This window comes from Dermacentor variabilis, chromosome 2, assembly GCF_050947875.1.
Source record: "Dermacentor variabilis isolate Ectoservices chromosome 2, ASM5094787v1, whole genome shotgun sequence".
NCBI lineage: Eukaryota > Metazoa > Arthropoda > Arachnida > Ixodida > Ixodidae > Dermacentor > Dermacentor variabilis.
The window spans coordinates 245,737,451-245,749,862 of NC_134569.1; the positions used below are offsets into that span (position 1 = coordinate 245,737,451).

The window sequence follows — 12,412 nt, forward strand, 5'->3', positions numbered from 1 at the left end:
ACGTCGGAAGACCTTGTAGGGTCCGAAATAGCGTCGCAATAGTTTCTCTCTCAGTCCTCGTCGGCGTATCGGGGTCCATACCCAAACAAGGTCGCCGGGCTGGTACTCGACGAAGCGTCGTCGGAGGTTGTAGTGTCGGCTGTCGGTACGCTGCTGGTTCTTGATCCGTAGGCGGGCGAGCTGTCGAGCTTCTTCGGTGCGCTGGAGATAGGTAGCCACGTCAAGATTTTCCTCGTCACTGACGTGCGCCAGCATGGCGTGGAGCGTCGTCGTCGGGTTCCTGCCTTAAACCAGCTTAAATGGCGTAATCTGCGTTGTTTCTTGCACTGCCGTGTTGTAAGCGAATGTTACGTACGGCAGAACCGCATGCCACGTCTTGTGTTCGACGTCGACTTACATTGCTAGCATGTCGGCGAGGGTCTTGTTCAGGCGCTCCGTGAGACCATTCGTTTGCGGATGGTAGGCAGTTGTCCTCCTGTGGCATGTCTGGCTGTATTGCAGAATGGCTTGGGTGAGCTCTGCTGTAAAAGCCGTTCCTCTGTCGGTGATGAGGACTTCTTGAGCACCATGTCGCAGTAGGATGTTCTCGACGAAAAATGTAGCCACTTCGGCTGCGCTGCGTTTCAGAGGAGCTTTAGTTTCATCGAAGGGGGTGAGATAGTCCATCGCCACGACGATCCCCTTATTTCCGAAAGTTGATGTCGGAAACCGTCCGAACAAGTCCATCCCGATCTGCTGAAAAGGTCGGTGATGAGGCTTGATCGGCTGTAGTAATTCCGCTGGCCTTGTCGGTGGTGTCTTGCGTTGCTGACAGTCTCAGCATGTCCTGACGTAACGGGCGATATCGGCGGTTAGATGCGGCCAGAAATACTTTCTTGTATCCTCGATAGCGTCCGTGAGAAACCGAGGTGCCCAGCGGTCGCATCGTCATGTAGGGCGTGCAGTATTTCTGGACGCGGCGCCTACGAAACAACAAGAAGGTAGTTGGCGCGGACTGGTGAGAAGTTCTTCACGAGTAGGTTATTTTGAAGAGAAACCACGCTTAAATGGCCTAGGAACAAAGTCGGTGTGCCCTTCCAAATACTCGACTAAGGCTTTTAGCCCGGGGTCTCCTCGTTGCTGTTCGGCGAAGTCTTCCGCGCTTATTATTCCAAGGAAGGCGTCGTCATCCTCCTCATCTTGCTGCGGTGGGTCCATGGGGGCGCTCGATAGGCAATCGGCATCTGAGTATTTTCGGCCGGTCTTGTAGGTAACACTGATGTTGTATTCTTGTAGTCTGAGGCTCCACCGTGCCAGCCGTCCTCAAGGGTCCTTTAAGTTAGCTAGCCAACACAACGCGTGATCGTCGCTGACCACATTGAATGGCCTCCTATATAGGTATGCGCGGAATTATGCTGTAGCCAAATGATGGCGAGGCATTCCTTTTCAGTCATGGAATAATTGCCTTCCGCTTTTGACAGCGACCGGCTCGCATAAGATATCACCCGTTCAAGTGCGACTTTCCTCTGGACTAGGACGGCACCGAGCCCTAGGCTCCTGGCGTCAGTGCGTTCTCGTCGGAGTGTGCAAGTACCGGCGGCGACTGCATGCGTCGTTTGAGTTCTTGAAATGCATCGGCCTGCGGCGTTTCCCACTTGAACTCGACATCACATTTGGTTTGATGCGTTAGCGGCTCGGCGATGCGTGAAAAGTCCTTGACAAAGCGCCTGTAGTAGGCACACATGCCAAGGAATCTACGCACTGCCTTCTTGTCGATGGGCTGCGAGAACATTGCGATGGCAGCTGTCTTCTGCGGGTCAGGGCGCACTCCAGATTTGCTGATGACGTGGCCTAGAAAGAGAAGCTCGTCGTATGCGAAGCGGCACTATTCCGGCTTCAGAGTAAGCCCTGATGACCTGATTACCTCTAGTACCGTTGCAAGGCCCCTAATGTGATCGTCGAAATTTCCGGCAAGGACAACGACGTCATCAAAGTAAACTAGGCAGGTCTGCCACTTCAATCCTGCTAAAACCGTGTCCATCACGCGCTGTAACGTTGCAGGTGCCGAGCACAGTCCAAATGGCATAACCTTGAACTCGTCGAAGCCGTCTGGCGTCATGAAGGCGGTCTTTTCGCGATCTCTTTCGTCGACTTCTATTTGCCAATAGCCAGACCTGAAGTCCATCGACGAGAAGCATTTAGCGTTGTAGAGCCGATCCAATGCTTCGTCTATCTGTGGTAGGGGGTATACGTCCTTCGTGATTTTGTTTAGACGACGATAATCGACGCAGAAACGTAGGGTTCCCTCCTTTTTCTTCACCAAGACTACAGGAGATGCCCACGGCCTTTTTGACGGCTGGATGATGTCGTCGCGCGGAATTTCGTCGAATTGGTGCCTTATAGCTTCACCTTCTCGCGTAGAAACTCGATAAGGGCTCTGGCGGAGTGGTCGAGCACACTCATCGGTTATTATGCGATGCTTTGCGACTGGTGTTTGTCGACTCCTTAATGACGTCGAAGATTACTCTTTGTATCGTCGAAATAGACTGCTGAGCTGTTGTTGCTTAATCGCGGGGAGACTTGGATTTATGTTGAAGTCTGGTTCGGGAACTACGGCCATCGGGGTAGATGCGGAAAATTCAAGAGGACATACGCCTCTCGGATTTTCCGCATCTACCCCGATGACCGTAGCGGCCGATGGTCAGGAGCGCGCCAAATGTCTGTGTTCCTCGGGTAGCTGCGGTAGGCGACGGGTGGGAGTGCTGGTGACGGCGGCGGTGGTCGACGGCATTGTGGCGTTACAGGGCCCTGGCGCGGTCGTGTAGGGGGACCTTGACGGTGGGCTGGTTTCCAGGATTTCCTCGATGTATGCGATCATCGTGCCCTTAATGATGTGCTTGAACTCCTGGCTGAAGTTTGTCAGCAACACTTTCGTGTTTGCTCCGTGCAGTCGGGTGATCCCTCTTGCGACGCAAATTTCGCGGTCGAGCAGTAGACGTTGGTCACCTTCGATGACGCCTTCTACGTCAGCGGGTGTTTCGGTGTCATCCGCAACAAGAATGCTGGAGCGAGGCGGGATGCTCACTTGATCTTCGAGCACACTCAAGGCGTGGTGACTACGAGAGCTCTCCAGCGGCATCGCTTTATCTTCCAACGGCGTTATTGACTTCGACTTCAGGGCGATGATTGCGCCGTGTTGGTTCAGGAAGTCGTTACCGAGAATGACTGTTGGAGGATAACGAAGGTGGCAGGGTAAGTCCGGTCATGAATGGTAATTCTTGCCGTGCAGACTCCAGTCGGCGCGATGAGGTGTCCTCCAGCGGTCCCAATTTGAGGGCCTTCCCATGCGGTCTTAAGTTTCTTTAACTGGGCGGCAATGGTTCCACTCATGACGGAGTAATAAGCCCCTGTGTCCACTAAGGCGGTAACTGCGTGGCCGTTGAGAAGCACGTCGAGGGCGGTGCTTCTTTGTCTTGCGTTACATCTAGGTCTTGGCGTCGGATCACGGCTGCGTCGCGTTGGCCTGTGGCGGATACGTGGTGTCGTCAGGTCTTCTTTCGTTGGCTTATTCTTTGCTTCGAGACTTCGTCGGGATGGCGGTGTCTCGTTGGCATGTCGTCTATACAGAATTTTCGGGTTATTCGTCGGCGGCGGAGGGTCTTCGTCAGTTCGACAAACAGCAACCGCACCTCTATCGGTTGCTGCTTTCAGTTTTCCGGATATGGGCTCGCAGAGCGGCCCCGTGCTGGGCCAGTGTATGGACGGCGCTGCGGCGACAGGTAGCCGCCTGGTGACGGCGACCGGGATGGCCGTCGAGGGCTCCACTGAGTAGCGGCGAGGTAGTCGGCGACGTCACGAGGGCGTTCACTTTTCCGAGGGCGCGGTGCGTTGACAGCGAACCCTCGCAATGCAAGGTCGCGGTATGGGCATCGGCGGTAGACATGGCCGGCTTCGCCACAGTGGTAGCAGAGCGGGCGGTGGTCAGGAGCGCGTCAAACGTCTGTCTTCCTCGGGTATCTGCGTTAGGCGACGGGTGGGCGTGCTGGTGGCGGCGGCGGTGGTCGACGGCATTGCGGCGTTACAGGGCCCTGGCGCGGTCGTGGAGCGGGACCTTGACGGCGCGCGACGGCGGCGTAGGTCATCGCATGTGGCTGGGGCTGCGATGATTGCGGTTGCACCGCGGGAACTCCAAGCGATCGCTGGACTTCTTTGACAATTTCGGCGATTGAGGCCACTTGAGGTTGCGATGAAGGGAAGATTCTTTGAAGCTCCTCTCGTACGACTGCCCTGATTGTCTCGCGCAGGTCTTCGGTGGCCATTGATTGAACTCCGGCGTAGCTTGTTGGCTTGGTGCGGCGTTCGAATTGCCGGTTCGGCAATTCCAGTGTCTTCTCGATGCTCGTCGCCTCACGAAGAAACTCGTCGACGGTCTTTGGTGGGCTTCTTACCACTCCGGCGAAAAGTTGCTCCTTTACACCACGCATCAGTAGGCGGACTTTCTTCTCCTCGGATATTTCCGTGTCGGCGTGGCGGAACAGACGGCTCATTTCCTCAGTTAAGATGACGATCGTCTCATTCGGCAGCTGCGCTCTGGTCTCCAGTGGAGCTTGAGCTCGCTCTTTTCGGACGACGCTTGCAAATGTTTGCAGAAAGCCGCTTCGGAACAGGTCCCACATCGTCAAGGTGGCTTCTCGATTCTCGAGCCCCTTCCTGGCGACGTCCTCCAATGCTAAATGGACATGTCGCAGCTTGTCGTCGCTTTCCCAGCTGTTAAACGTAGCTACCCTCTCATACGTTTCCAGCCAGCTTTGCGGGTCCTCAAAGGTGGAACCGCGGAACGTCGGTGGTTCCGTTTCTGCTGAAGAATTATTGGGGCCGCTGCGGCTTCCATTGCGGATGTCTTCTTGGTCGCTTCTGGACGATCTTCGTGGACTGTCTTCTTGGTGGTATCTGGCAGAAGACCGTGTTCCAGGTGCAGCTGCTGTAGCCGGCGGCTTGCTCGGTGTTCCGGGACGACGTTGGTATTGTCTTTGCGGTCCGGGCTTGGATTACGGCTTGTCGGGGGCGTCCTGTACATGAAAGTAAAGCACCTCCACCAGATGTCACGTGGTGGTGACGTTAAAGAACACAGTAGCAATACAGTGAACGACAACCGTAACTTTTACTGGATGAACCTGTGCCCACAAAACAGGCTCCTTTTATAGCACCAGGATAGCGGCGAACACTGTCGGCGATCGTAGAAAATCTGATCAGTGGGTCAAGCGCTTCGGCTTTTATACAGCAGTCGTCGAATGTTCAAGACTAATCGTTTTCGACCCGCCGTGGTTGCTCAGTGGCTATGGTGTTGGGCTGCTGAGCACGAGGTCGCGGGATCGAATCCTGGCCACGGCGGCCGCATTTCGATGGGGGCGAAATACGAAAACACCCGTGTGCTTAGATTTAGGTGCACGTTAAAGAACCCCAGGCGGTCAAAATTTCCGGAGTCCTCCACTACGGCGTGCCTCATAATCAGAAAGTGGTTTTGGCACGTAAAATCCCAAATATTATTATTATTAAGGCTAATCGTTGGGTCCCGCGTGCCTTCCACAAAGTTCTACACCATTCGCGTTACACGATGAAATCAGATAACACAAGGTTCGGCGACAATAGACAGCGGATAGAAGCGTCGATAACTTTCCAGAAACTTCGGATACATGCAGGCGCGTCCCGCGCTGTGCGACACCACCTGTTGGGCGGCTAAACGTGGTCGCCCGATAAAGACAAGTACACGTGTCAATATGAATGAATGAACGAGTGAATGAATGAATGAATGAATGAATGAATGAGTGAATGAATTAATGAATGAATGAATGCGGGAGAAACGTGGTGTCCGCTCAGAAGACTTAGCGCGCGAGGAACAGAGCCTACAACCTCCACAAAAAAGATGTTACGGGGCGTATTCACTTAACAGTAAACGGCTAGCACTTGGCTATTCAAAACTGTACAGGGCACACATGTTTTAGGAGCTCTTTTAGTCCGAATACGCTGACATAGCCCCGCTACAACGTCGTTGTCTTCGCCACTGTTCTTTGCAAAATGAAACCATTCTCCAAACAAAGATCATAAACTGCCGTTCACAATAAGTTCGCATTTTTGAGATCCCTTATTGCTACCACAAAATGTGGCGCGCTCTCAAGTGATTGTCGCCGCCAGCCAAGAATTTAGAGATCACACTGCGACTGCACCACGGTAATATAATTACGAACATGAAAACCATGCGTGGTTATCATAAGCAGACTCGGAAAAAATGTTCGTTGAATAACCAATGTTACACAGTAAACATATTAACGAGAAGGAAGGGTATAACCCAGGGGCCCTACTTATTTATTAGTCGTATCATAAGAAGCCAACAAACACTGACACCAAGGATAACATAGGGGAAATTACTTGTGCTTAATGAATGAAATAAAGAAACGACAAATTAATGGAAATGAAAGTGGATGAAAGAACAGCCTGTCGCAGATGGGGACCGAACCCACATGCGAAGGTTGTGGGTTCGGTCCCCTAACTGCGGCAAGTTCATTTTTCAACCACTTTCATTTCCATTAATTTATCGTTTCTTTATTTCATTGATTAAGCACAAGTAATTTCCCCTATGTTGTCCTTGGTGTCAGTGTTTGTTGGCTTCTTATGATAACAGTAAAGATTTGGTAGACAACTTTCAGAGTGCTTCCTGGAAAGGCGAAACACACTTTCTTAAAGCCGGGCATGTATGTATCTTCATCATTTCATCAGCCTATCGTATGTCCACTGTACGACGAAGGCTTCTCCCTGCGATCTCCAATTATGCTGTCCTGCGGCAACCGATTCCCCAGCTAGCGCCTGCGAAATAATTTCATCACCCCACCTAGCCTTCTGCAGTCCTCCATTGCGCTACCCTTCTGTTGGCACACATTCTGTAACCCTAATGCTCCACCGGTTATCTAACCTACACGTTACATGACCGGCCCACTCAATTTCTTCTTGTTCATGTCAACTAGAATATCGACTATCCCTGTTTGCTCTCTGATCCACACCGCTTTCTTCCTGTCTCTTAACGGTATGCCTAACATTTTTCGTTGCATCACTCTTCGTTTAGTCCTAAGGTAGGAGGCCACACTAAAAAAAAATTTCAGTTCAGCAGCCAGGATTACAATAATTTTTTGCCCGATTATTCACGTTTTAAGTAACCTATTTCACTATTTAAAGTGCAAGAAAGATTTCAATTTTTTTCAGGGTAGTAGTTATATTAAAGAAATGTGCCAAAATTGGTACTGGCTGCAGCAATGATAAGTAACTACTGAAATGAAGAATTGAGGAAAGCTTTGGCATTTGTGTAGCTAAATTCATGCCCTATGGAATGAACCAGGATAAACATAATGTGATAAACACCAAATAAGAAATTCTCCAAAAACTTAACAACGTTCAGGAAATTATCAGCTTTGGTCACATTTATTTGCAAAATTGGCTCTAAAGCCATAACTATTTCATCAGTGTTTTTCATCCTGGTTCATTTCACGCATTTGTATCTAAGGAATGAGCATGCAACATTCAATTCCAAAATATTCATTTAAAAAGTAATCACCGTTTGCGTAACATAAGGTGAAGCAAAATCTTGTTTTGAGAAAAACATAAAGATTTCGAACCATGTGAAGCATGTGAGAAACAACACTTAGAGGTCTAAACTGCGCCGGGCTCATAGCTGGGGCCCCTGGCGAGATGCAGTAGATACACTTTTTGTTTGTGCGGCTGCTCGCGTTTTCTCTCTAGCCCGTTTAGTCTCGTCAGTTGATTTGCGTAGATCCTTCTGCATGAGCTGGCGGTCTCTGGCATTGCAAGCTCTTGCCGTGTAGTACCCTGGTTCAATGCCAGCCTGCCTCAGTGTGTCCAGGGTGCATATGCTACCATTATTAGTGTGCAACAGCGTCATACAAGGCATACAGTATTGTAGGCAAGCTGACATACACCTTCTTGGGAGCCAGCTGCCATATAAGTCCATTGAAGCATTAATTTGCCTTTTGTGTCTTGCCATGCCCACGCTTTGATAAAAGTTCACCTGAACACTGATCGCTGTACACAGCTTTTACTGTGCTTTACATCATTCGGAAGTCCTCCTTTGTGGACGTACATCCCTTGGCCGAGTGATTCTACATTTTTGTACCAGCATCAGCTTTTCGGTCCTACTGGAGACAAGCCGTATCTTGGTTGCGCATGAAGTGGAAGAGGCTGGCCAGGGTGGCTTGTTTCATCTCTGAAAGGTTTCCCAGGTTAGCTCTTATAGCGATCCTATAGTAGTTTTGCAGGCGCTCAATGAGGGCATAGGTCCACTTTTCTTTATCACCAAGTCCACGCACTGTTTTCTTGAGTTTCCTCAGGCGGCAGCCAACACGCTTCTGGACATGCGCAATGCATTAAAGTTTCTGCACGCTGTTTTTGCCTGTACATGTCCATTACAGTGGCATAATTCTTTCAATCACTATCACCATAGTGCTCCAGGTACTTCAAGCCTCGTGTTACCTGTGATCTTTCCAATATTCTGTACAAACCAACCGTCTCAATACTACCTGCACTTCTTTTATGGTTTGCGTGGCAGTAAGTTTGACTTTTTGCTTTCCAGCCCTTGTATGAAGCACTTGATGGGTGGAACTTTCGTTTGGTTGTGCAGGCCGTGCGTGTGCTGGACTATGCCTCAACGTCAATAACTTTTCCTTTGTCGACAGAAATCACCGACACACAGCCGTTCAATGATGAATGTCCACGCTTCTGCCACGTTCCCTCACTTTACACAGCACTCATCACCACTTATGACACGACAAACTTTTGCAGCAGCATCAGTCATCGACTTCGATGCTACTTTTTCTTCTGCTGCAGACAGTTGAGATGATGTTCTGTTATAGGTGGAATGACGCGCAGGGGGAGGCATGTTCATTACTTTAGAGAACGTTGTCGCACCTGCATGCCCTTTCCTTTACTGGTGCATTGTATGCGCCAGTCGAACATTGTTCTCATTAGCACGCACGGTTCTTTTCGGTGTATTGAATGAATGCTCGAAGCCACACACAGCACACACAACCGCACAGGTAGAGCAAATCCCTTGATGAGAGCGTTCTTCCAGCTTCAGTGATGAATTCTTCCATTCAGGGCATGCTAGCACTGAAAACAACTGAAGAAAGGATATCAAAGTCAACTATCCTGTTCCCTTGGAGAGCATAATCTGGCAATAGAGCTTCGTAGCTTTTCTACGTGTTCCAAAGCGTGTTGGCACTTGCTGAAACGCCCTTGTCCACTAGCTGAGGAGAAGGACGCTTCGTCGTGTGTTGGTTTCCGGCAAACTTACGTTTGCGTCTTCTCTGCACTCTGACCTTTGCCATACTCGTCAAAAAGTGGTCTAAGTGGTTAAATTTTTATGCCTTCAGACCTGCGAGAATTGCGAAAACGCAATTTGCAATTTAAACAGCACCTAAGCGACGCCTGACCAAGGTAAACAACAAATGTTCTTCAAGCGTCAGTATCCCCCTTGTGGCCGTTTATAGAGATTTTAGAGGAATAGTGAACGCATAACCAGGCATATAAATACCATCTAATAATACAAACAGCTGATAATAAGAAATACTCAGAATAATAACTGTAGAAAGGAAATATTACTGATTTCCAAAACCAATGCAATTTAGTTTGGGTTTCGCAATATCAGCGTAGGGGTACAAAAACTCGTTGTAATACCCAAACTAATCGTGATAGGGACATACTGTTCTTTGAAACATGTCGCTAAATGTTTGGGTTCTCTTAAAATATAAAAAAACAAAAAATAATATATTTGCAAGAAAAATGACTTTTCAGTGTGGCCTTCTTTGCCAGTCTCAAAGCTTCCGCCCTATATGTCAGCAGCGGTAGAATGCATCGGTTGTACATTTTTATTTTCAATTTTAATGGTGATTTTGCAGTCAGCATCTGAGGATGTGTGTTGAATGTGCTCTAACCCATTTTTATTGTTCTCTGGATTTCCTTCTCATGATCAGGGTCCACTGTGAGTAATTGACCTAGGTAAATGTGCTCCTTCAGAGACTCTAGAGGCTGACTGGCGACCCTGAACACTTGTACCCTTGCCCGGCTATAGATCTTTGTCTTCTGCATACTAACCTTTAATCCCACTCTTATATTCTCCCTGGTAAAGTCCTTAATAATTTGTTGTAACTCGTCCCCAGTTTTCCTGAAGAGGACAATGTCATCTGCAAATCGAAGGTTTATGAGGTATTCATCGATTATCCTCACTCCTGAGCCGTCCTAATTTCATAGCTTGAATACTTTTTCCAAGCATGCACTGAATAGCATTGGAGAGATTGTGTCTCCTTTTCAGACCCCCTTTTTATAGGTATCTTCGTACGTTTCTTGTCGAGAATTAAAGTCGCTGTGGAATCTCTGTAGATACTTTCGAAGATGTTTATGTAAGCGTCCGGTACTCCTGGATTACGTAACGCCTCTATGACTGCTGGTATCTCAACTGAATCAAATGCCCTTTCGTAATCTATGAAAGCCACATAGAAAGACTTATGGCAGTCTGCGGATTTGTCGGTTACCTGATTGATGATATGGATGTAATCCATTTTAGAGTATCCCTTCCTGAAACCTGCCTGTACGCTTGGTTCACTAAATTTCAGTGTTGCCCTTATTCTATTGTAGAAATTTCGGATGAATATTTTGTATAATATTAGAAGGAAGCTAACGGGCCTATAATTTTTCAATTCTTTAACGTCTCCCTTTGGTGGATTAGTACAATGTTGGCATTGTTCCAGTTCTATGGGACCCTTAAAATCGTGAGACATTTCGTATAAAGGGTCGCTAGTTTTTCAATCATTATGTCTCCACTATCTTTGATTAAATCAACTAGTAGTACATCTTCTGCTGCTGCTTTTCCCGTTTTTTTTTCTTGCAAGACCCTTCTAACTTCATAACTAGTTATAGAAGGAGCCTGTGTAACATGGTGTCTTAGTACTTCGAATGGAAGTATTGTGGCTGCTTTGGGTAAAGTACAGGTCAGTATTGAATTCTTCAGCTGCTTTACTATATCTTAGAGATTTCTGATGATATTACCCTGCATATCTTTCAATGCAAACATCTTAGTTTGTCCGATGCCTAGTTTCATTCTCACTGTTTTTAGGTTGAATCCATTTTTTACTGCTGCCTCAGTCTTTCTCACGCTATATTTTTGAATATCCTTAACCTTCTCCGTATTGATTAGTTTTGACTGCTCCGTAAATTCGATCTGATCTCTTGAGTTCGACCCTTTCATTCGTTGTCGTTTCTTTATTAGGCCCTTTGTTACTTAGGAGAACTTACCTACTGGTTGCCTTGGTGCCTCACTTCCCACTTCAATTGCTGCTTCTGGAGCCAGCCTGGTTACGGTTTCATTCATTGACTCGGTGTTGTCTTCATCTCTCTTATCTAATGATGCATGCTTGTTTCAAGCGTCAAACTGAACTGGTCTCCTTTTACCCTTACTGCGTCTAAACTGGCCTATTTCTTCTTTACCAATTGTACTCTTTCTCTCTACAAATTGAGTTGAATCGTAGCCCTCACTAACCTATGATCACTGCATTTTAGCCTACTTAAAACTTCTTAATCCTGTACTATGCTGGGATCAACAGAAAGTATGAAACTGATTTCATTTCTTGTTTCACCATTAGGGCTTTCCAGGGCCACTTTTTATTCCAACGCTGCCTGAAGAAAGTGCCGATTTTCGCACCTTATTCCTTTGCCCGAATTCTACCAACATCGACCTCCTCCTCGAACACTCCTAGAGTGTTCCTAGAATCCACGCCGCAGTTGCGAATTTCTTTATCACCAGCCTGCTTTTCCCCGGCCTTTAAATTGAAGTCGCCCATGACTGCAGTATACTGACTTTGCACTTTTCGCATCGCTAATTCAACATCTTCATAAAATTCTATTTCTTCATCGTTGTTACTGGAAGTTTCAGCGTAGGTTTGTACTACCGTTATTCCACCTCCTATTGAGCTATATTACGACTACTGCCAACCTATCATTAATGTTGTAGAATTCGTCAATGTGGCCCGCTATGTCCTTATGGATTAAGAATCCCACTCCGGACTGCTTCTTATCTGGCAGCCCTCTATAGCAAAGTACGAGACCATTTGTCAGCACTGTATGAGCCTCACCAGTTCTTACCTCCCTTAGACCAATGGTATCTCGAACAATGCCTGTTAGTTCCTCAAAGAGTCCTACTAGGCGGACTCGTCTCTAAAGGGTTTGGGTGTTAAACGTTGCAATGGTAAGTTTCCATTGGCGGCCTGTCCGGATCCAGAGATTCTTACCACAGTGCTGCGTTACCGGTCTGACCGCCGCCTTGGTCAGGTGCCCCGCAGCTGCTGTGGACTGAGGGCCATTGGGTAATTGAATTAGT

General features: G+C 48.1%; 1 pseudogene; it reads right to left on the bottom strand.

Moving 5' to 3' along the window:
- Positions 1–7,677: 7,677 nt before the first annotated feature.
- On the bottom strand, positions 7,678–9,368 carry LOC142570749 (uncharacterized; annotated as a pseudogene).
- Positions 9,369–12,412: the final 3,044 nt, after the last annotated feature.